Below are 24,554 nucleotides of genomic sequence, written 5' to 3'. Positions count from 1 at the left end.
ACGTCCTAAGGCTTCAGCCATACGTGGACTGGTCAGCATCCGGAGTGACCAGAGCCGGGCTCTGAGACCATTGTCTCTTCAGAGAGAGCCTGGAGAAACTGTCCAGGTAAACTTTCCAGCAGATCTAATGTTGGATTTCTGAAACTCCTGGAGATAGTTAAATCTGAACCTGGGTTATATGTGTATGTAGATATAACTGGTCTTTCAACTGGTCACAAACTGATTTTGTTTTTGTAACTTTTTCAGAGGTTCATGGCCTGCATGCTGTATGTAATTTTTATTTAGTCTGGTTTTTTAGTTACCTGCTACAACTGCAGGCCCATTGTCATTGCCAATGATCAAGCTCTAGGAATGATTTTTTACAGTAGAAGTCTACAAATTTTTATTGTCCTCTCAGCTTGGGTACGAAATGCTTTGGATTTATTTCTGTGTAGAGGTCACTGTACGTACAGGTCAGGCCAGGGGCACAGACACGAGGCGTGAACTGGGTATCAGTGGACGGTGCCAGCGCTGTGGCTTGAGCTTGCAGAACACACAACGGAGACAGGTCCGGCTCTGCGTCATTGGCAGATTCCCAAACAGCGGCAGGATCAGTAGCAGGAGGGCTTTGGCCAGAATAACTTCGTTCAGTGTGACTATAGCATCTTTAGCCTGTCCTAACGAGCTACTTCATCCGTACACAAGGCGTACTCAGCACCTGTCAAGGAGTTTCCTTTTTAAGTCTGGTTGGCTGGAGAAGTTTTTCGGACAGTGCCAGGCAGTCATGGTCTGTTGGCCCAGCTTGTGGGCAGGTACCTGGCAGGATTTAATGGTTTTACTGCCACAAGAGTCTGGCAAGGATTTTTGCTTTAGACCTTGGTACTGGGTGAGGTACCGACAGCATGTGGCACCTGGACAGTTAGGTCTTGGCCTAAGGTGAGCCTGTGAGCTCTTTTGATCAGGACAGTGGCTATTAGATCACAGGGATGAATAGGAGGCAGCCGTTAGAGACTGGATCCAAGTAACTGCTCAGGTGGGCTATAGCCGCTCCCAGGAGCTAACAGTCTGACTAAGCATCATTGTTTTTATGAACTGAAGGATCCAGATTTTATAGAAGCCAGCAGTTCCAAGAAATTTGTGGAGATTTTTCCTGTAAGCAGTTTCTGCCAGATTTTGTGTCTTCCCAGCAGGAAGAGTAAACAAGCTTTGCATCCCCTGGAGGGATGCATTCAGGTCAGCTGGCTTTGGAGTCCAGAACGGGAGTCTTTCCATTTAAAGGCAGTGAGGGGTGGGCTGACTGGAACCAAGCGATGACAGACAAGAGCGTTCTTCAGGTCCAGGCAGGCACAGCGGCAGGCTACAGGTGGCAGAAGACAGGCAGCCCATGCAGAGGGCCGTTGCAGTGGCACTGGCAGCTGGAAGATGGACTGGCTTCAAAGTCAGGAGCGGTGCACTGCAGCATCTTCGCCATCTTTAAACATTTGTGGTAGTGAAACTTCCGGATGTGTGGTTGACTTTCCAGCTGAGTCTCTCGTGGCATGGGATACTGTTTGATGAAGGTGGAGGTTGTCCTAGGATGGAGTTTTACAAACAGAAGCAGGTGGCCGATGGCCCAATCTCAGGGCTCAGGGGACAGAGACAGAATGGGGGAACTGGACAGAGACATGAGCCGTCTTAGAGCAGCCAGTCTGTCGTCAGAGTGGGCAAGTTCCCAGGCCCTCGTGGCCGCATGCTGACGGCTCAGAGAGGTCCTCAGGGTGGCTTGCCTGCGGCTGGATGCCTGCTTGTGTTTCCCGGGACATCTGACAGGAGCAGGGGCCTTGGTGAGGCAGCACAGTTGGTGACCAGACATGGAGGACAGGCGTTAGTCCAAACCTCTGAGTTTTTAGAACCGTGGTGTCTGTCTCAGGCTGACGCAGGAGTCACCTTCCTCTCAGGAAACAGTTAAAGTTGGAAGTACAGGGTCAAAGGGGAGGCAAACTGACGGGCTTGGTACAAAGGCTACAAGCCCATGCCTGGCCAAAGGGGCGAGATGCGAGAGTTCCACTGTCCGCAGGAATGCTAACTTGGACAGAAGGAACTTTTGAAGCAGAGAGTTCTGTCCCATTGTCTACCAGGAAAGTCACAGGTTTGTCCGCAACTTTTGCAGTGACCACATGCTCAGGGCCCAATTTGATAGAGCTTGGTCTATCTCATCTATTCAGGGCCCAACAGGGCAAACTTATTGTCAGGGCTGACCGTCAAATTTTTCCTCAGCTATATCTGTATGCTTGTAAGGGTCACCCCTCTGCCACGTGGCCTTCAAACCCAGCTGTCCTTCTTGGTCAGTTCACTGGATCTTAGTCATGCACCACAAGAGGCTTTTGCATGGTTTTTCACTCCTGAGTTTTCACATAGTCAATCCACTCTTCACCTCACAGCCGCGTGTACCCCTGGAATGCAGGTTTGCTTAGCCCACTTTCCAAGGGCCATGGACACCACAAGTACAAGCTCCTCCCTGTGGCTTCTCAGCCACCTGTGCAGGTCCTTGCGTCTCTGCTGATTTATCATGTGGCCACGCTGTGCTGTCTCAGCCTCTGTCTCCCTTTGCTCGAGCTGTTCTGTCAGCTTGAAATGCTGTCTCTAATCTCTCTTTTGAAATTAAATCTAGAATAAAATTCTTCATAAAGCAAATCTCAAATTCTTTGTGGTCCATTTTGGAGGGGAAAAAATAAAATTCCTAATGAGATATCCCAAACAGAAAACATAAACTAAGACAAATCCAACCAAAACCACAAAGGATCCATGTGTTAAATGTAGTAAGTGGCAATAAACACCAAATAACCACAGTTAGTTAGCACATGATTATCCATTACTCAAAAGGCCTTCAGAACAGGAAGATATGCAAAATGAGACAAGAACCAAACAAAAAGGTTGTCACCAGTTGTTAGGAACAATGACAACAAGCCCTGAAATGATAAAGGGCTTAATTCTGTTATTATTTGTTGTTAACATGTTTACTTTTTAAATCTTGATCCTTGAATATTAGAAAAATCCTGAAATTCCTGGAGGTTTTGAATAGTTCATAACAAACATTAACATTTTATGAAGCTCAATAAGCATGGAAAGTGACTCTAAAAATTTAATAAGTTATTATGTAATTATTAGGCCAAAACTTTACAGTCTATGACCCTACAAGACCAACCCAAAAATTCACTTCTTAGGAAAAATAGAGCTTAACCTGAGCTTTACCGAAATTTTTTTCCTTTAATCAGCTTTTCAATTTTATGTTATTTTCTTTTTGTGTTGGTTTGTGTGTGTGTGTAGTTTAAAAAATTGACTTGCACAAATTTTCTGATGTAGTGTAGATATTATATTATTAATTTGTCATCTCTTCCACAATAAAAACAAGAAATTCTATTGAGGACTCAGAAAATCCAAGTTAGATACATTGTGACATCTCATAATTCAAAACAGCAAAATTTTCGGTTCTTTCTTACTAAATGTGCACATTGTCATATCTCCTATAGCCTGCAGTACCAGATTATCAGCACCAAACATTTTATTTTAAAAAACCAAGAAATGTTCGGGAAACTAAAGCTAGGCGTACAGTTTTAAACAAACACGTAAAAGTGCCATTTTTCACCTCATTAAGCCTGGGAGGAACAGCAGAGGGTGTGTGAGTGTGTGTGTGTGTGTCTGTGTGTGTGTGTGTGTGTGTGTGTGTTACTCTGTGTGTGCGTACCTTTTTCAAGGTGAAGGACCATTTCTTTCCCTGTGGGACCTTTTCTCCATCTCCAAAGACACTGAGGATTTATCCATCTATGTCTAAGTTAAAATGACAGGACCCGTTTTCTTTGATTTATTAGTAAACAACTAAATAGCAACATTAAGCTTTTAGGAAAAGATTAACAACACTGCACTGTGGTACCTGTCATGGTAATTTAGGTAAAAGCTGTTAAAAATGTTCATTCTTTATCCTGGAACATTTGGAAGTAGCTGCCTAATGGACGAGGAGATGCTAGGGGACACCTTGGAACCGGGGCAGCGCGGTGAGGGGCGGGGAGGACGCCGTCGCGAAGCAGCAGGTTTTAAACCGCCTGCACCATGAACGCAAGGCATCGTCTTCCTCCGTGTCACTTACAATTCCTATTTGTTCAAAAATCTTGAAGCTGGGTGACGTGTGACTCTGAGCTTACCTGATGAACCTAAAGGTCGCTCATCTAATTTTGCAAAATGCCCTTAATTTTTGTAGATCTTCTTCCTCAGTACTAAAGCGATGACATGTGGGAAAACAGCGTACTTCTGTCCAACTGTGAGGACAGTGGTCATTCCTGTCACGAAGGTGGTCAATAAAATCATTGTTCTGAGCTACACAGGAAGTGACCCAAAGAGGGAGGAGAACCTAGATCCTGAGTTATGCACTCTCACCAAGTCACCATGCATCCTCCAGAGGGGAAATGTCCAGGCTTCTGCCTTCTTGATTTTGTTTTTAAATTCTTAAAAATCCATGCGAGGCAGTAAACTTGTTCATTCTGGGTATGTCTGAGTTATTATAAAACTTTTCTTGTCCCAGAAACCAAATTTCAGAACTTTTATTTAGCGGCACTCTCATGAAAAGCCAGGTAAGGTCCATCCCCAGTTCCTGGCTCCTCGGATGACAGCGTGGAACACTTTGGTCCCTGAAACACTCCCGTTGCTACTGCTTCCATGACATAAGCACCGATGATCAAAGAGGACGACACACATTTGTCTGGTTTATTTGTTCACATCACAGGCTACTAGGGACCCTTCATATTTCCAAATTGCATTTGTTTTTCTGGCTGCACACATAAAATTGTTTCATATCCTAACTTACACCAGTACCGATCTATATTTTTAGTTATCAGTTGGTGGCCTTTGTACTAAAAAGATAGACCCCGGAGAGCAGACAGGATCAAAGGACAGCGTCTGAAAAGGAGAAGTCACACGCTGTGTGTTGTAGAACACCAAGAAGGATGTTCTGGTTTTTTAACTAAATTTGGAAATTTAATCTGATTATAAGATAAGATAGAGTAAAACTCCAGAAGACCATGTCCCACTGGGACTGAGTAACCCTACATGACATCCGTGAGGTCAACTGATGAACCCTCATGCCTGCTGCAGGGGAAGCAGGTGTGGGCAGTGTGGGTAAAGGGTGGTGCTGGGCTCCAGCAGGGCAGCAGAGCCAGAGGCAGGACCTGGAGATGTGCGTGGAACAAACCCCAGGGGCGAGCCAGGGCCGTGGTGGGCCGAACAGCAAGAATGCACGATTCTGAGAGGGAGGCCTGGCTTCCACGATCTCCAAAAAGACTACGTGATCTCTGTCCACAGTTGATTGTCTTAAACTTCGCTTAAGTGTGATTTCCCCTTGAGATGTTATTGGATTAAGTTCAGTAGGCCATCCACATTAGCATGTAATTTTTGTCATTTTAAAACATTTTAAAGCTGTCATTTTATCGTGCCATTATAATAAGTCACATTGCATATTATTTAAGGTACTTAGTAAATGTTTGAAATCAAAGACTCTCACTGAAATGTGTACATAGTGAAGAAATACGTGGTGCCTGTTTTGTCACTTTCTGTGACTGCGTCAGCTGCCTAAGGAAATGGACCTAAGAGAGAATGCTGACTTTGGCCCCCATCACATAGGCCCAGCCCTCGGCCAGCACCCCACGGCCTTGGAGCCTGCAGGGGCAGCCAGGGTGGCAGGCGTGCCCAGTACGGCTCTCCTTCCTGGCCAGGACGTGACAGAGCGTGAGGCACGGTGAGGGCAGGACCATTGTCTCCCCTTCAAGGAACACTCAGAGTCCAGAAGGTGCCCAGCAGCCCCCCGTTGCAAAGGCAACGCTGCTCCCTGGAGCCCCAAGTAGACACCACGAGGTCACAGGGGCCTCTGGGGATCACTTGTCCTGACCACAGCGTCCTCTCTAAAAATATTGGGGACTCGGGATTCCTCAGGGCCAACATGCAGCAGAGGAAGGAAGGAAAAGGTAAATAAGACAAACAGAAAGACACAGACAGACAGGAAGAAAGAAACATGCACGAGACAGACAGACAGAGGAAAAGGTTACCAGGGTGGAGAGACAGAAAGAGCCACGAGCACCGACCCCTGCAGAGGGTGGAAAGCTCTCAGGGCCCCGGGAAGCCTCGTGACTTGGCCGCTTTGCACCCCGCCTGCTCACCTCTCCCGCACACCCATTCGTCCTGTGCCCCAGGAATGAGCTACAGGCTGGTTTTCATTGCAAAGAAGACAGGAAGAAACCGGAGGACAGCGAGTGATTTATAACAAGCGTTAATGACTTCCTTAAGTGGTAGCACTACAGTGTATAACCTGCTTCCACAACACACAGCAAGCACCAGCCCCAGCTCTGCAGAGTGGCTTATTTATTCTCAAGCCTCGCTCTGGCTAGTACCTGCGATACAGAGCCGGAGACACAGGACCGCAGACATCTGCAAACAGAGCCCAGTGGATCGGAAGGACATTCAGCACCTTGATTTAGAAGAGGGGGACAAAGGCACGCCTCAGAGCAGGGCATCGAGGAGCAATGCCACCGGAAACATCTGACGGCCTCTGCCTTCTCTGTCTCTGTTTCTGGTCATTAGCTGCCACCAGTTCAGGCCCGAGGCCCGCTGTCCCGTCCAGAACGATCCTCTGTGCCGACACCCTGCTCTCCACTTCCCCATTTTTCTTATGTGAGTAAACAAGATGGAATTTATTTTTCTGATGCTTAGAGGCTTGAAAGCATTCTTAAGGTTTATATAGAGACTGTTTTTAAAACACAGGCCCAAGATGGTTCACGATTCTCTTCATCTCCAGCAGCGGGTGCGTACATGGAGCTCATCTCGGTCAGTTTCAGCTTCACCTACTGAAAGATTGCTCCACTGAGCCTCCTGACACGTGTCTCCGGGACAGCTGCTCTTCAGCTGCTGTGTCCCCCACTTCCTCCGTGTGGCCCGAGACATGATGGCCTCCAGGTGTCTCTTTGGCATTTATGGCACCTTACTTATTCTGTGTCACAATCACTCAAGTGGATGCTCTGATGGACGGGACCTAGGATCCTCCCAAGAACACAGTCAGTCTGCCATCCCCGGGATGTCCCAAGTGACCTCCAGCCACCAACCAGCCCCGGAACCCCAGCCACACCCCCGGTCTCCACACCTTCACTCCGCCTGGCCCTCTAGAAAGAGAGGATCAGTGCCCACATTCTCTGACACCTGGACTCCAAAGAAGGAGCTGGTCTGGGACAGCGTGTGGCTGCCCAGCCCTGGAGCACTGCAGCCCCCTGGGCGGCCTAGCAGTGCAGGTGACCACTTCCTGTCCCTCCCGTCCTCTCCGAGTACACTAGGGTGAGGAGGACCTGTCCTTCTCAGAGCTCCAGCGAAGCCTGCAAAGCGCCTGCAGGTGAGAAGCGAAGCCCGAGGCCAAACGTGGCTCCCCGTCACCCCTGCTCATGTTGCAGAAGGGAAGGGCCTCACAGGGCAGACAGCGGGTGCCAGCAGCTCCCTCCCCAGGACCTCACACGCCCTTCCATGCACCCCAAGAGCTGGTGCATCCTCCCTGTGAGGGAGGGGCGCCTCTGCCAGCTGGGTCCTCTGTCCCAGGGAGTAGAATAGTGCTTCCTGCTGAACTCGCTGATCTTTCCAGAACCACTGAGTCTTTCTACTGATAATCCTTCTCCTTTATATCACTTACAGTGACGACTCAGCCTTCATTTATTCCCGCAAGTTACAGGGAAATTATACATTCGAGCCCGTCTACCTACGGTTCATCCATGGAATAATTATTGTTATTAGGGATTAGTACCCAAGTAAGTGCCTTATCTAATTAACAGAAGCTAAAAAGAAGCCAACTGAGAAAAAAAGAAGAAATTAGTATGTAACAGGCAAATAATGAATGCTGTGTATCAGATCAATTTGCCTTCGTGTGTGGGTTTAATACTTCATACTGCTATGGTTTATTAGTGTCATACTTCAAAATGAAGTGCAAACACAAAGGAAAGGCAGCACGGGTGAGTCACCCAGGTCTCTGCAGGTGCCAGGCGGTGCTGTCGTAGAACAAGGACCCACCACTTCCTCAGGTGGCAAGGGAAGTACGCAGCCACTTCCCGGGAAGGCGCAGGGCTGGGAGGTCGGGTTGCTGGCTTTGCGGACAACGTCGCTAATCCTGGCAAAAGCACCCATGAAGAGCCAAGAGGCTATCAAAATATCCCTACATGTTTCATATTTGTGAACAAAATATTGCTCTTCTCTGACTAAGCAGACAGGCAGCAAGCTTGCGAGTTATATTTAAAGACCGTTTTCAGCTCTTCTGTAACTCGGTGTTTTTATGCAGCCTGATAAGTAATTATGGTCACAAATTGTCTTGAATTCTTATGTGCAGCTGGTCACAGGGTTGAGGTGAGACGTGAACTCTCCCTCACTTGTGCTGTGACACACATTTCCTCCTCGAGAACGGCTCTTCCCCTGGAGAAACGGCCTTCTGCTGCCCCTCCACACTGATCTGTGGAATACAAAAACATGCTTTGTGAATCTCGGGGAACTTCTAAGGAAATAATGAAATCAAGACAAAACTTTGGTTTTAAAAAATCAACAAAAACTTACAACTGCTTGAAAGTCCCATAACTCATGTACATTTTTATTAGAATGTAACAAATGGCTTTTAATAGGTGGGACATTATGTTAACCACCGACTGGCTACCACCTGACCTTCGGGGACAAATATTTTATGCTATCTGCACTTATAATAGAGTTGTAGGCCTGAGACCACAGGAAGCACAACTCCAGCCACAGGTCCAGATCAAACTGTGTGACGCTAAAATCGATCTGCCTGTCTTTGGAATGCCGAGGGGTGAAACTTGAAGTGACTCCAGAGCTTGGGCAGAGAGCAGAGGGTGAGGGGGGCGGGTGTGCTGGGCTGGGGCTCCCATGGCAGGACGCAAGCGCCGCTGCTTTCTCCCTGGCTGGTTTTGTGCTCAGTGGGCACCACAGTCAGACTCCCGGGGACAGTAAGGATCGGATGGGTCAGCACTTACCAGAGTGCCCAGCACACAGCCAACACTATGCAAGTCTCACTAACAGTGACCCTGACAGGAGGACAGAAGACAAGGAGAATGAGCCACCTGCGTCTGGAAGGGAAATGTTTCCACGTGACTCCTTCACCCCTCTTTTCTCCTAAGGCCTCAGCTGTGTTAAGTGGTGGCGATGGAGATCATGCAAAACCCGCCCTGTGACTGAATTCCATCTCTTCCCACATAAACTGCCTGCTCCTGCAGACAGCTGGGGACGGTGGTCAGATATTCATAGGCTGGATCTCTCGCTGCTGTCACAGCACAGCACAGACGGCTGCATAACCCGGCTGCTGGGAAGGCTGGGGAGGAGGGTCACAAATCCCGGGAGAGCCCAGGAAACTCAGTGAAACCCCGTCTCAATAAAAACTAAAGGACTGAGGGTTTCGCTCAGTGCAAGGTCCTGGTTCAATCCCCAGTCTGAAAAATAGAAAAAAATAAGACTAAGAAGAAAGGGTGTCTAAATTATTCTAGGGCTCTCTGCCCTGCCCCAAAACTAAGCTTCCAGGCAGAGAGGCAAGGATTTTACCTGTGATTTTTTCCCTCCGGCCCGACCTGAGCTCCCTTCTTCTCCCTCAGCCTCTCTAAGGACAGAAGGGCTGGAACGCAGCCCTTTCCTGCACCAGGGACCCCTCGGGCCATACTCCTAGCCCAGCCACTCCTCCTCTGAGGCTGGCCAGCCCTGCCCCAGGGGAAAAACATTAGAACAGGAGTAGAAATCATAGATCCCCAGGTTAAAAGTGTGTGTTGGTTTGCTGTTCTGAACTGTAATGTCCCTTTAACGCCTGGATTTATTTTTTCTAAAAGCAGACTCAAAACGCAGGGAGAAATCGACGCAAATTTCTTCATCATTACTTTTGTCCCTACACAGAATTTTACAGTTTTCAAAGAAGAAAATTCATTATAGCCTGATGGCAATCCTGGAACATTGGGAAAATACAGATTGTCTCATTCTTACAAATCAAGAAACCAAAGTTTGGAGGCCCAATAATAGAAAGGCCCAATGATAGAAAAAAGGTAGAGGACTCTGAGCTCAGCGTGGTGATCCCAGCACCCAGCTTGTGCGTGGTGTGACAGCAGGTCTATCCTGCCACCCGCCCGAAATGCACAGAGGCCACCAACTCCAGGGGCAGGAGGATGATCCCTGGTGGCCACTGCGACACTTTGGCCCCAAAAATCTAAGCGCGTTGTACTTCCTCCTGGCCAAGTGTCTAAAAGGAAATAGTCCTTAAAGCAAGCAGCTTATGTCCTGTGCGCCCCCTTGCTGAGGCTCAGACGTGCGATACCTCCCAGCAAGCCCCACACCGCTTCTTTCTTTCTTTCTTTCTTTTTTTTTTTTTTTTGTCTTTTCGTTTTTATCGGTACCAGGGATCAAACTCACGACTGCACACTTGCAAGGAAGGCGCTTATGCCGCTGAGCTAAATCTCCAGCCCTCCACACTGCTTATTTCTAAGTCAGTTCCATGACTGTATCTTGCATCCTAACCTGCATCTCCAGAATGACTGCTGAAATCTGCTCACAAAAGGTTATGAAGGGAGAGAAAAGAAACAGTCGCCCTCGTTCCCTGAGAAGTCCTGTGGCCAGGGGCTCCTCAGCTCGGCTGTGCTCCACATCTCTCCATGCCTGGCTCTGTTCTCCGCTCAGGGCTCCCACCGAAAAGGCAGGTGTCGAATTTTAAAACTGTGTTCCGTTGTAGGGAAATGCATCAGCACTGTTTCTGATTTCAGTTAGTTATATCTTCTCTAATTCGAACCTTCCATTTTTCACTGAAAGTATTAAAGGTGCTAGTTGTCAGTTAAAGGAACATTCAGCCTTCTTGACTTCTCCAAAGATGCTTGTAAATCCCAGCTTGCTGGAAATACACAGGTGATGCTTATGACACCCTATTATCCCTTCACAAGGAAATGCATCGTACTCTACCGGTCATGTGAAAATTTAGACATCTCAGTCTTGTTCTAAAAATCTTCCACATAGACAAATGTGCTTTAGATTAAATCCTTCCTCAGGTGAAAACGTAAAGAAGGGTCCCGAGGGTGATGTGTCTGCAGGAAAGAAGGAAGGAGACCCCGCCCCAGGTGCACAGAGCAGGAGGTGGGGCGCAGTGGGCCCCCTGCGGGGCCAAGAGGGAAGCGTCCTGCTGGTGTGCCACCTCACTCCAGGGATCAGAGAGACCACCCCAAAACAACCTCGGCTATGCGGATGGAAGGAAGGACATCCTGGTTTGGACCTGACAGACACCCAGGTATTTGCAAGCCCGGGTTTTACTTCAAGGCTGTAGGAGGAGTCTCCAGGCTTCAGAGGGAGGGTGAGACGCAGCAGAAGCTGGCAGGCCACGTGGGGAAGAGAGGGCGCCAAGTTCTGGCCTGCAGCTGTCAGGCCGCATCTGGAGACATGGGTGGCCTCAGAGTCACTCTTACCCTCCGCCGAGACCAGTGTCAGCAGCCCCGGCAGGAGCTTTCAGGGAGCTAAGTTCATGGAAGGAGCGGTCCCATGATTTGGAGAGTTTTCACACCCATATCTCATACTCTGAGTAACCTTTTTGAAGACAACAATACACACTGTGTTAATTATTGCTAGCCTTCTGTTATTTTGTTTTGAAGTTTTATTTTATTTGTTCCCCATAAAAATTTTTAAAAGAGCATTATTGTTACTCCAAATCCCCGGATTTATTTTCCCGTGCCTGAGCTCAGGGGATTGGACACGCATGGCTGGAAACTACTGCATTCATAAAGCGACCTTTTTCGTTTTACCGTCATTTGAGGATAGGCAAGCGCTTTGCATCCATTTGTAAAGACAGCCACTTTCGCCTCAGCCTCTGAGAAGATGCTGCCCACCTCTTCCCGCGAGCACAGCTGTCCCCCACAGGCTGTGTGTGATCCTGAGTGGACGCCGTGCCCGTGCATGTCAAAGCCGGTAGATTCCCAGCAGCACACACAAACTGACCCGTCCACGGTCTGATTTTTCAATGCTGCCCAACAACTACAGGCTTGTTTCAGTGTTACTGAACAACTTGGGTCAAAGAAACCATTTGTAAATACTATGAAGTACTCTGTGCGGGTTTCCAGAACAAACTCAGCCTGCACGGGGGAGGACTGGGTGTGTGACACACAACTCCCTGCTTCCCCTGAAGTCCGCCGCTCTGTCCTCCGCTGCTGTCCGTCAGACATTGTCCCATGGTCCGGAAGGGTGAGGCCATGGAAGCTGCTCCTACGAATCACTGTAGATTTTAAATAACTCGCTCCAAAGGCTGTTTGCACGTGAGCAGGAGGTCAGCCTAGTTGCGATCGTGTTTTATTCGTGTGTATATTTCAGGGTAATCAGTAGTTGAACCCAGTGTATTCAGGTTACCTCTGTTAAACCCTTCTCCTACCTTAATTTACCTCCCAAGCACTGAGAAGCTGCATTTCTTGCAGTCCCTAGTTCCCATTCAGTATCCCTTTTGCTCTGAAAATCTAGCAGTAGCTCTGATTTTTCAGGTTTGAGCAAATATCACAGTAGTAGCTCTATGTATTCTATTTATCAAGAGCTGTTTGTTTTACCTCAGTTTTTCCACTTCAGCTGTAAACAATGCTATTTTTTAAGACAAATGACCTATTGCAGATGCATAAAGTATATGACAAAATCCACTAGCCTCCGTGAAAGCACAGCCAAGCACATCTGTTTGGAAATACCAGCCACCCCACCCCTTCGGCACGAGCTGCTCTCCTCTCCAGTGTCCTAGAGCTGCGTGGTGGGCGAAAGCTGCTGTGTCCAACTCCACAGTTCAGAAAAGGCGGTGCCGAGTGACATCCAGAAGGGCTGCAAGCTGCCGCCCCCACCCAAGTGAGCCGTCCCCTCATAGGCCAATCGATCTTTCCAGAGCATCCTTCCTTGTGTTCATTTCTTTGTCACAAAGCAAATTAGCACTTTTGGTATCGTCTCTTGTTCTCCTACCTGAAATAGCTTCTAAAAGCTTTTTTTGGGGGGGAGAGAGGATGACAATTTTGTGTTACTAACAGAAGAGGAAAAACGACTGGTGGAGATTTAGAACACATCCACGCGGAAATCGGCCTTAGACACGTTTCAGTGATTCAGTGGCAGGTCGTGGGAAAGCGCCTAGGAAAATACAATTTGTAAAATGCAGTGTGAGTCTAAGGAAGAGAACAAGAGTACTGATCTTAAGTGATCTTGAGCAAATCACTTCAGCAAAATATGTGAGCTTATTTAAGAAGTGAATAATGTGAGTATCCAAAAGATAACCAAAGATAAATAAGGAGAAATATCATCCTGTGAGTGCATCTTGTTAAACCTGACTCCTTCAGTTTGTATCTGTGTGTCCACTGCCCACAGTGGCCTCAGAGCAGAGAAAAAAGATAGAGATTTACTGCTAAAATACCTGTGCTGTAGTGCTGCTGCAGAAATTTATCATAACACGGTGTTACACAGCTCCAAGACAAAGCATCTCCAGTCTAATTTTATAATCAGTGGCCTTAACATCTTACGCAGAGTTTGGGATGCAGTGTTACTTGTATAATTTTAACGTGGCTACATACTTCATGCACGTAAAGTCTAAGAAGCATACATCTCTACAACTTTTGCTGCAAAAGATAATTTTATTTTTGTATAAAGCCCACTGAAGCAAAAGTGCTCCCTAAGCTTTGATTCCAACATTTTTATTCTGAGTATGCTTTAGAAGGTTACTGTTTAAAGTTTCAGAGTTCTAATACCAAAATAACAGGGTTAGCCTAACAAAAATACTGATATTTCCAACGTCTGTAAATATATACCAGGATACGAAAAGCTATGAAGTGTTGCTGACTGCAGATATTGAAACATCTGGAAACATTGGGCCACAGTCTCCGCTTTCACGGACACACAAACGGTACAGGAGTGCTCCTAGGCACCGGGTGGCTTTCCTGCATGCATTGCTTCCTCTGGGAAGGATGCGAAGGGCTCCAACAGCAGCTGGACAGTGCCCGTACGTGAGCCAGCAAAGCCACTTCTCCGGTCCACTACTCCATAGGTGGGCTCTTTTCCTTTTTAAATTCAGTCCAGTTTTCACAGTAAAAAGCCCATCTTTTTGATGAAAACCTCGAGTGGCGGTTTCTCTAGGAGACAGGATATCTGGTTAGATTGAGAAGGGACTGGGGCTCCCCGGGGGGCTGCTCTGTACCAACTCACTTGACTGGTTAACAGGTGGGCCCTTGGAGACATCTGAATCTGCCACTGCCAAACGTCAGGCAGCACAAGAGAGAGTGGCTGTGGTCTAAACGTGGCGAGGTCTCTGCTGCAGTCACAGAGGTACAATGTGGCAGCAGGGGTCTAGGAAGTCTTGCTGGCAGAAAGCAGGGTCCCCCGTGTTCAAGGCAGCGGCGGGAACTGAGACTTTCTGTGCTTTGGTGCCGCCCAGCTCTCATGCCAAGCAGGGAAGCACCCTGCGGCGGTCCCTGCTTTTCCCCATCTTACATCCGTAGCCACAGTGGACTCAGTGTGCACGGAGGGAGCGCCCCGTGCTCAGGAGGCTCGGTCCAGCGCATGAGAGCAACTCCCTGTAGGTAAGAGGCAGAAATACCCCTCGGCATCCCACGTGGATGGGCAGATGCAGGTAGAGTAACAGGAACTTCATAAAGCAGGGAAGGCCCGCTCCTGCCAGGTCCTGGCACGGGGTTTCCAAAGGAACAGTTCAGCTGTCAGCCCAAACCCCACAGGAGGCAGAGACACGGGGGCACTGGAACCCTCACCTGTGTGTGGCAATCTACTGGGTCAACTGCTGGACCCTGGCCACCGGCGAGCACCTCGCAGCTCCCTGCCCTGCACACTGGTGTGACTGGTCCCCTGCTCAGTGACAACGGTGCTGCACACAGAATGTGACACCGAATTCAGCCTCCTGATGTTTAGATACTCTCACAGTTGATAAACCATGGCCAATGGTAAGAAATGTGTGCTATAAGGACAGTAGATTTATGGGAAAGTACAGTTTATTTTGAAGATTAAGCAGATTATCCCAACCAGAGCACTAATGAAAGCAAAGATCAGAGAAAACAGAGTCAACGTTTCACTGAAGACAAGTTCTAAAAATGCATTTAAGAAATTTAACCCAGCAGACTTGATCTTCTCCATGCAGCTGGACGAGCCCTCTGCTCCGCCTTAGAACCTGTGAGCTTCTTTGATGCAACTGATGAGCTGCAAACGTCTACACACAAAATCAAATTATGAATAAGTAAAATCAAATAACTTGCTTTATTGTTACTATGCCTGCTTCCTATGCCCTATTGAAAAGTTAATAATCAAAATTAAAATTACCGGGGCTGGGGATTTAGCTCAGCGGCATAAGCGCCTGCCTTGCAAGCAGGCAGTCGTGAGTTCAATCCCCGGTACCAATAAAAAGGAAAAAGACCAAAAAAAAAAAAAAATTTAAATTACCATCCAACAAGATCCCACCTAGGTTGAACAAAATCACAAATTTAAAGTCATATTGTGTTGAATTGACTGCATGTTCAAGCAACAATTAGTAAAGATTTCTTACTTTATATGAAACATGGTGAGAGGAGCTACTTGTATCTAATATGTATTAGATATCATATCTTTTTTTTTTTGAGGCATGATCTTGCTTTGTAGTGCTTTGAACTCACTATGTAGCCCAGGCTGATCTCAAACTCATGACAGTCTTCTTACCTTAGCCTCATGAGTGCTGAGACTATAAGCATGCACCTTTATGTGTGGCTTATCTTATATCTAATATTTAATATTTTACTTAAAAAGAATGTCTGAAAATTAATAGATGCAAATTCTTTTAAATACCAAATGAATACTTTTCAAAAGCTTATACATGTTAAAGGCTTACTTAACTTAGAAAGAACTGATTTTTCTATAATCTTAAAAAAAATCGACACTTTTTGCTTTTGCCATTCTCAAAGGAAGCAAGCAATGCAAACACCAAACTTTTAAAATTCCTTTGGAAGTTTTACACTGAAACCAGAAATAACACTAGAGCAAAGAGAGACACAGATTAAAGCATTCTAATATAAGAAAACCATAATGAATTTATAGAATTTACTTTATTTTTAACCAAATTCACTGCTAAACACATGCACAGAAAATGTTCAAATTAAAAAAAATTCTTGCAGGTGTGATTTTTGCATCTGCAATTTCTCAGGGTTCCAGAAAATCTGTGTTTCAAAGAAGTTACCCTTCTACTGAAAACCCTCCATTCCAGGCAGGGTCCTCAGCCGATGGACGGGCAGCCTTGTCTTTGCTGAGCTACCTTCTTAGCCCCTCAGCTACAGAGTCTAGAGCGGTGATCCCTGCCCTGGAAACCCCGCCTAGTGCCTGGGGACCATTGTGCAGAACAGACGTCATCGGCGTAAACAAGAATCCAAGCCTCTCAAAACCATGTGGTTTTACCAAAGCAAACTGTCTTGTCCAAAATGTTGATCAAAATGCATGAATCCAAAACAGCTGAATGAGATCAGCCCAGCAACACAGGAAGCGGGGGAGCAGCAGAATGGGACTGTCCCTGTTTCCCGAAGAAAAGTTCTTCTTTTTGGAGGAGAAAGAGAATAGAGAGGCCATCTGACTTTGCACATGATTTCAGTTTAATGTGAGCTCCTGACTGATTCAGATGCCGATTCACACTGTTAAGCCAAAGTTTTTCAGCACGAAGACAATGGTTAAGTCAGACTTGAAAGAAAACAAGTTGCTAGGAGCAGAAAGGCACTAACGGCTCTTTCAAGCAAATCTTGGTCTCAAGAACTACACGTCAGGATGCCGCGAAGGTGTCATCTCCTGACTGTGCGTGTGTAAACAGCACATCCAAATCCCCGCACCTGTGCGGTTATACAACAAGACTGAGTTTGTGCCTACTGTTGTCTGCAGGTTTTTCCATTTCTGCTTTCTCAACCTCGTGTCTCATGGACATCGTCCACGTCTAGCAGGAGGGCCCGGGCTTTTTCAGAGATAGTTGGGGGAAACTGCTGTAGATATTCTGCATGATATCATCTCTCTATTTAAAGGCGCGCTGGGAATTAGTGTGCTACTGATTAGAGTGGTTTTTCTTTTTTTATTTCTGAATCTCTATTATCCCTTTCAAATGTGTTTGAAGATTAGGGGTATAGAATCCTTGTGCTGTAGTCAGAAATACTTAGGATCAGTATTTGTCATTCAAGCAGGATGTGGGGAGTTGTTAGGTGAAGAAACTGGCTTTGGAAACTATTCTTTTAAGACCCAAAGGATTCCTTCAAGTAGATCCTGCCGTCATCAGTGAGTGGGCCCTTGATCCAGTGAGCTAGCGCATTTTAAGACTGTCTTTCACAGAATATTGAGTTGGAGTGATAAAGAGTCTGACTAAAAAGTTATTTCAGTAAGTTTTGCTACAAGCAAGAATAGAAACACCTACACCTCAACAGAGTAAACGAAAGGAACCCTAAATGATGCCCTGGTCACTCCATCTCCTCCCCGCCCAGCTCTGCCTCTTTCCCCACACCCTAAGGACCTTACTTGTGACCAGTCAGCACCTGGACTGAAGAGAAAGTCAGATCGTGTCTCTGAAGCATGAAAGCCACCTACCAGCTGGTGGTATTTTAGTCTATTACCTGTCACCTTGGGGTTACATAAGCCAAAAGGGCTTGAAGAGAAGATCCACATTGTGGCTAACCCACACACTTCTCCAATCGAGCTCCAAGCCTGAGTCAACCAGCAAGACACTGTGTCCACTGTCACGCTACAAACACTTGCATTCATGTTACACAGGGTGTGTCAGGGAAAGACACTCTCGCCATTCTCCCCAGTGCACGTGATAGAAGAACCCTGTGTAGAGTCGCCTTACATTCCTGACATCTACCGCTCAGCAGCTACCGGTAACGCTGCTCCTTACTCCCGCTGCTATCTTTTGGCAGACACACCTGGTTGCTCACCTCATGCCAGTTGCCCCTTCTTCCTGGTCGTGTGCAACCTGAGCTCCTTCAGGTGTCCAAAAGCACGTCCTGCAGAGCAGAGGCCGATGCGTTTCTTAGTGTAAGCCCATAGGGCACCTCCGTCCTGCCACAGTTAATGAAGGCACAGCTCTACCACCCAGGTGCCGGCCAGTGAGCCTACAGAAACACTTGATAAATTCTGGGTTTTGGGACGTGTCTTCCCCAGACAAAGGCAAGCCACAGAAGTACACTCGGTCTCCGCTTTGGGTGATGTCGAGTGAGACCTAAGCAGGAGGCCACCAGCAGCCCGCTGTGGAAGTGCCCGCCTCCTGTCGCACTTCTTGTTGTACAAGGTAAAATGCCCTTGGTATCTTAGTCACCTTTGAAGATGAGAGCGATGTCATGCTATGCGGTGGAAGTGGGCTAAAACACAGCCAAATGTGGACAGAGTCATTCAAGCTAACGTGCCACCCATCAGCCACAGCCTAACCTGGAAAAGCACAGACTTCCACAGAAATCAGCAGCACATAAATGAGTCAATATTAGGTACTGGGTGTGTGCAAGTATCCATCATCTCCGGGCCTTCACAAAACACAGAGGATTCAGCCACTTAAACATCTAGCCACATGTTGTTTGGCCTGATTGACACAGACCTTCCTAAGTACTGAAAGAGATCTACATTTAGCGTATTTAAATTTAAGTGCCAGTACTACACTAATAACGTAAGTGTATGAATGCTTGTTCCACTAAACACTGTAAAATAACCCAACTGATAAGGGGTCGTCACATTTTCATAACCCAGCGACTGACCTCAGAGCGAGGGTGTTTTCACGAACATCCTAAACCATCTGCGCACCAACCAAAGCCTGAACTTACCCCAGTAATCTCCCCTCCTTCCCGCCCTATCCAGCACGATGCACAGATACACATTCCAGCTCACAAACCACGCTTCGGTCCTTTAAAGAAACTCCTGGAAAATTTAGAAAGCATGGCGCGAATCAGCGCCTGCTCAGGCGCGGCTGAGCCCATCGTGTTTCCTATCATGACATATTAGATTATTTCCCCCAGTGCTCCAAAGGCGCACTCTTTGCAGAAAGGAAATACAGCTCTTTCTACTGGGTTCACATAATCCAGACCTGCAGTGTCAGTGCCTGAAACAAATTACTGTTTATATTAGAAACTTAGTTTAATAAATTAGGCCTGGTCTATGGACTGTCAAAGTCCTCCCAGACTGCAGTTCATATAGAACAGACGCCCCGCCACGGCTCTGAAGGAGAAGTGGCCAGCGTGCTTGCTTCCTCCCTGCCATTCCTGGTTCTGTAGGTTTGGTTATCTACTGCCCACAGAGAATTAAAAACAATTTAAAAGGGCATCTGGAAGAAAGAACTCTATGGGAAAAAAAACCTTTCCATATACAATAACTTTCTGTTTAGGTCAGAGAATTATTCAATAAGTGGCACTTGTTTAAATAGACCATCAGGACCGGCGTGGCTTTCCAGCCGAAGCCTGAGTTACAGGACCGCTTTATCCAAACTCATTCTGCAAGTCCTAATTTCCAGCACATTTGTGGCACTACAGTGATTAACAGAGTAGCTAATTTTTTTGGTGTAGGATACAAACACATTTTTCAAAAGTGTTGTAAATAATTCACTAATTTTTCCACAGATTGTTTATAAATTATGAATTTTAGTTTACTTGCCCTAGTTTAGAAAAATATACCGGTAAGACAGGGGAGCTAAAAGCAGTGACTTTAGCTGATGAATTTCGACAATTTAAATTTCATGAGGAAGCTGGTTCTTCCATCTTTCATGCTGCCTTCTCCACCAGCCGCCCTGAAAGAGCTGGGCCAGAAATCCGCGGGCTACCCCTGCCCTCCGGCCCTCCACTGTCACACTCTGCAGGGGACAGTTGGTGCATGAAAAGTTAATACTGATGCACATCAACCAAGATTCAATCACAAGGCCATGGCATTCACGTCGATTTACGTCAGCCCTGATAAGCTCAGCCGGCACACTTCTTAGGTGCCCGTCTTTGTTTAAGACTCCACTTCGAAAGGCTACGTTAAAATATTTTCTTTGGAGTGATTTGATCAGCAAGCTCTTAATTCTAGACTTCTTGTGCAAATGGCCCCTTGAAGAAATAATAGCATTTACCCAGCGCTTGAGAGGCGGACAGGAAAGGGGGTCAGTGACATTTTAATATTGATGGCCAGCAACACACCCACATTTCCATGGAGGAATGATTTGTGATGATTTCCTTACAACAACAACAGCAACAAAAATATGTGCCAGCAGGTTTTCCAGTCTTTCAGGTTGAAAGCAGCACAGCAGCTACTGCAAGCTTTCAGTAAGAAGATTCGCCGGTTAGAACAACATCACGCAGGTACACAGGCGGCCCCCTCTCACCAGCAACATGGTGCTCGCCGAATGTGGGATCTTATTTTAAATTTCACTCTTGTTCTTTGATCTTTCAAATGATTATAGTTTCCTGGAGTGAAAATAACTTAAACTTACTAGACTTTTTAATATCTTTACAGCCAAACTGCTACAAATCTCACTTTGCTAATCTGTAATTCTCACAGAAGAACTGGCAGCGTTACCCGGCCTTTAGCAAGGACCCTGAAGTGAAATCACTTAAAACTCCCTCTATTTTAATTTCAAATGATATATTCTGTATATAAACCACACATCTCTGCTCCATCAAACCCATCGCTGTGTACCTGGGATGCTGTGGCCCGTGGGAGGAACCCTGCTCGCCACAGAGAGGCTGGACGGTCCAGCTCTGTCCTCCCTGGCCTCCCCCAAGGCCTGGGCATTTTGTAGGATTTGCCTGAGGTGCCACAGTGGAGTAGGGAGACCGTGGGTTGGAACCTGAATCCCATTGCCTTGACACTTCTCGGCCTTAACTATCCCCTCGCGTCTCCTGGGAGCCTTGGGGACAGCCCTGGCCCTCAGCTTGGGAGTGGATGCAGGGGCTTCTCACCCCTACCCAGCTCCCTAGGTCTCCACCGAGAGCCCCAGGCCATCGCTCTGGGTCGCCATTTTAGATTTCAAAAGATTAGAATTATATTTCCAGATTTACCATCATCCTTCCCCAGTCTCAGTTTCTCCTCTGAAAGAAGTTGACAAATGTATTTGAATATTCAGAGAATAAAGCTGAAATCTGATAAGTAAGAACTCCCTTTCCTAAGTCCCCAACTGTTCAGGACCCTTAAGGAACCAGAGTACATCTACGGCTGTGCAGTTTAAATAGATTTCATATCTGCAAGAACATATTAACATTTATTTTTTTAAGTAAAAGAAGAGAAAATAATAAAGGACAAACAAGTATTTGGTGAAACTGAGTGTCCAGATTTCCCTCTAGAAATCTAAGGAACTAATATAATAAAAAGAATCAAATTATAAAACAAATTAAACATCTTTTCCAAACTAATAGTGGATTCACAAAAAAAGACACCACATTTTTCACCTAAAAAATTATGCTTCCACCCACAGTCACCATCAGATTTTTAAATTTATTTAAAATACCATATGTCAGTGGACGCTTGGGGGAAGGAGACTGATGATTCTGCAAGCCGATGCAGTGTTTGCCTGTGGGAGGCAGATTTCCAGTTCCAGAAGAGCTCCACTTCTTCTGACCCAGCAAGTGCCCTTGAGGCTCCCTTTGGAGGCACCAGAGCAGTCCCTGGAGGCAGGCGTGAGCGGTACTTGGCGGTGACTCTGGCCACGACACGGGACCGATATCTCCAACAAGGCAGAGGGGAGGACAGGCCAGCTTTGTCCCTGACACGGGGCTGGCCAGTGCGAGCCGGCTTTGTGAACAGTCACAGCAAAGTGTTAAGTGCAAACGCTATGAAACAGAGCAATCTGTAACCACTCCTGGTCTTTTATTTGTAAACATGCTCCTCTGTAGGTACGCAGCTGTATAAATGCACACCTGTCCACATACCGATTCACAGGCAGAGGTTCAGACACACACGCGTGTAGGCAAAAGAAGCAGATCTGAAGGAAAACTAACAAAAGGTGGTACAGAGGAGCGGAGAAATTGGGAGTACTCTTTACTTTCCATTTTTATTTGTTTTGAGTTTTTTTAGATATTAATATGAAAAACGAAAACATCTTTAAGATCAGGAGAAAAATAGTTATATTTTCCAAAAAGACCTGCAATCAGAGTTCATGGGGAGGTGCGCTTCGGGAAAGGAGAGCAGAGCTCCTCTGTCACCAGCTAAGCCTGGGCTGGACAGTTGCTACCCACCAGTGGCTCCCTCCCGCAAGGAGGCCCTGAGCTATGCGCCCTGGCCACTGGCCACAAGAGTCCATACTGGAGTCCTTCCTTCGCCTCCATCCCCCAGTCCATCCCCATCCCCACCCCCATCCCCACCTTCACTCCATCCACACCCCCACCTCCATACCTATCCTTCACCCCTAACCCCATCCCCACGCCCACCTCTGTACCCATCCCTCACCCTGCATATGGTAGGACACTCCACGCTGATGCCACCTGCCAGTGCCATCAGCAGTGCTTATCACAGGGTCCAGGTCAAGAGTCCGACCCCAACAGAGCAAGAAGCAAGGCTGTGTCCTTTTGGTCTCCGCATCTGGGAGCCCATAAAGAAAAGGGTGACCACGAGGTCATGCAAGACGACACCCCTGGCACCCTTCTACCCAGTTCCCGCCTACAGTAGCCCTTACGTGAAGCTGATAAACAGGACAGCCTGACCAGGAAAACTGCCATTTCTACAGTAACCAAAACAGGCCCCAAAAGAAACCCATGTTCCTGCCCCTTCTGGGTTCCAAGCAGAAGGAAACTGCAAGTCCAGGTGCAGCCTTTGGGGACGAGCGCCCGGCAGCCTGTCCTCTCGCAGGCCATGACACCCTGGTGACAGCCTCAGCCTGGTAATGAGAATGGAAAGGTTTTCTCTTCAAAAATCTGCTCCCCGCTGGCTGCCCCGTACTGCAGCCGGCCCGAGGCTGCACTCCGCTCCGAAGTACGGTTCACGGCGCTCACATAACATACACGAAAGATTCAGGTGGAAAACAAGACGGAGGGCGAGAAGTTAAAGCCACATGCTGCATTTGAAGCACATTTGGATTATATTTCCTATATCAAGTGGACTTAAATAGTCCAATAAACAATATTGAATTATCGATCCTACTAAATTACCTAAAATCAGCACCTTCGGACTGAGAGGAACAGTGCTCAGTAACGTCCTACCTCAGTACAACACAAAAACTACAAATTCCTTTCTAAAACTGCAAATATGTAATTTTTCCAAGACCCCAAATTTTATCATTTCTGACCTTCTCCTTCAACAGGGCTGAGACAGAAAAGTCTCCCGGAACCTGGGGAAATAGAGGAAGACTCCTTCAGTCCTGATGGTGAGGGGTAGAAATGTCCAGCAGGAATCACCTTTTGCTTTTTTTTGGTCTTTTTCCTTTTTATCCGTACCGGGGATCGAACTCACGACTGCCTGCTTGCAAGGCAGGCACTTATGCCGCTGAGCTAAATCTCCAGCCCCACCTTTTGCTTTCTTTATATTTATTTTTTGTCTGCGATCCTGAGACTGAACCCGGGACCTTCACTCTGAGCTATGCACCAAACTCCTCCATTTTTTTGAGACAGGATCTCACTACATTGCCCAGGCTGGGGTTGAACTTCTGATCCTCCTGCCTCAGGTCCAGCGTCACAGGTAAGTATGTGTTTCTAAGGCTCTAAGGTGGAGCCTTTCTAGAACCCTTCAATTAGTGCTGGGCTGTCTCCGGGAGAGGAGGCAAGGGTCACTTTGATGGGAGGCTCACTGTGGCATCAGCAAACCTCCAGGAGACAGACCAAGAGCATCAGACTCCAGGAGCAGTGCTTTAAAAGACGGTAAACACTCCCGGCTCGCTTAACACTGGAGCTGAAGACCAACTGCAGGCGCTGGCAATTTTGCTCTTTCTCTTACCAGTCTCTCTGTCTCTGTCTCTGTCTCTGTCTCTCTCTCTCTCTCTCTCTCTCTGGGGGTTTTACTGTTTCTCTCCTAATTTAACTAATTCATAAAAACATAAAGGTGGCGGGTGTTTATGGGGTACCAGGTGATGTTTCAGTGCATCATGTGATGTTTAACTCAGGGTACCATGTCTGACTTCTCAAACATCACTTCTTTATGGTGAAAACATTCCAATTCCTGCTGCTAAATTTTCAAAATCCCTGGTCCACTGCTGTTGTCTGTATCAGCCAACCACGCACAGCTCCAGCTCCGGGTCCCTCCTGGCCTGCCCGTCCATCGGCCAGCTTCTCCAGCCTCTCTGCAACCATCTCAATTAGTGGCTACTGCATTCAACATCTCACTCCTGCCTTATATTTTCTGGAAGGTTTCAGGGTCCTGCTTTCTTCCACTGCTTGGGGTTGAGGGTCACCATAGTAGACTCAGGGACACAGGAGCCGTCACCTCAGGCTGACCCTTCCCGTGGGGACATGATGTGGTCTCGGGACACTGACAGCACAGAGTGTGCTTGTACATGCGAGAGCTTGGAAGGATGCACTCTCCGCAGCGCTCGGAAGGAGACATCCTGCTGTATGTCTTCCTACCTTCTCCCATCAGCAGTGTTGTCCAGCACTGCAATTCTCAGCCTGCAG

The 24,554-nt window shown here is 47.1% G+C and overlaps 2 long non-coding RNA genes across 4 annotated transcripts in view; one reads left to right on the top strand and one right to left on the bottom strand.

Moving 5' to 3' along the window:
* The window catches only part of LOC134478353 (uncharacterized), a 54,738-nt gene that overhangs the window by 9,158 nt on the left and 21,026 nt on the right, over positions 1-24,554 (top strand). For all 3 annotated transcript variants that reach the window (XR_010050963.1, XR_010050964.1, XR_010050962.1), the window contains one exon: positions 23,252-23,625. This is a non-coding gene — a long non-coding RNA (uncharacterized LOC134478353). The remainder of the gene's footprint in view (positions 1-23,251; positions 23,626-24,554) is intronic.
* LOC134478356 (uncharacterized) overlaps positions 7,884-24,554 on the bottom strand; it is a 50,157-nt gene continuing 33,486 nt past the window's right edge. The window contains exon 2 of the long non-coding RNA XR_010050968.1: positions 7,884-8,479. This is a non-coding gene — a long non-coding RNA (uncharacterized LOC134478356). The remainder of the gene's footprint in view (positions 8,480-24,554) is intronic.

Source organism: Cavia porcellus, unplaced genomic scaffold (assembly GCF_034190915.1).
Source record: "Cavia porcellus strain 051 isolate PalLab524CR breed Dunkin Hartley unplaced genomic scaffold, mCavPor4.1 scaffold_12, whole genome shotgun sequence".
Lineage (NCBI taxonomy): Eukaryota > Metazoa > Chordata > Mammalia > Rodentia > Caviidae > Cavia > Cavia porcellus.
The sequence above is the reverse complement of the archived record's forward strand: the minus strand, read 5'-3'. Positions and strand labels throughout refer to the sequence as shown.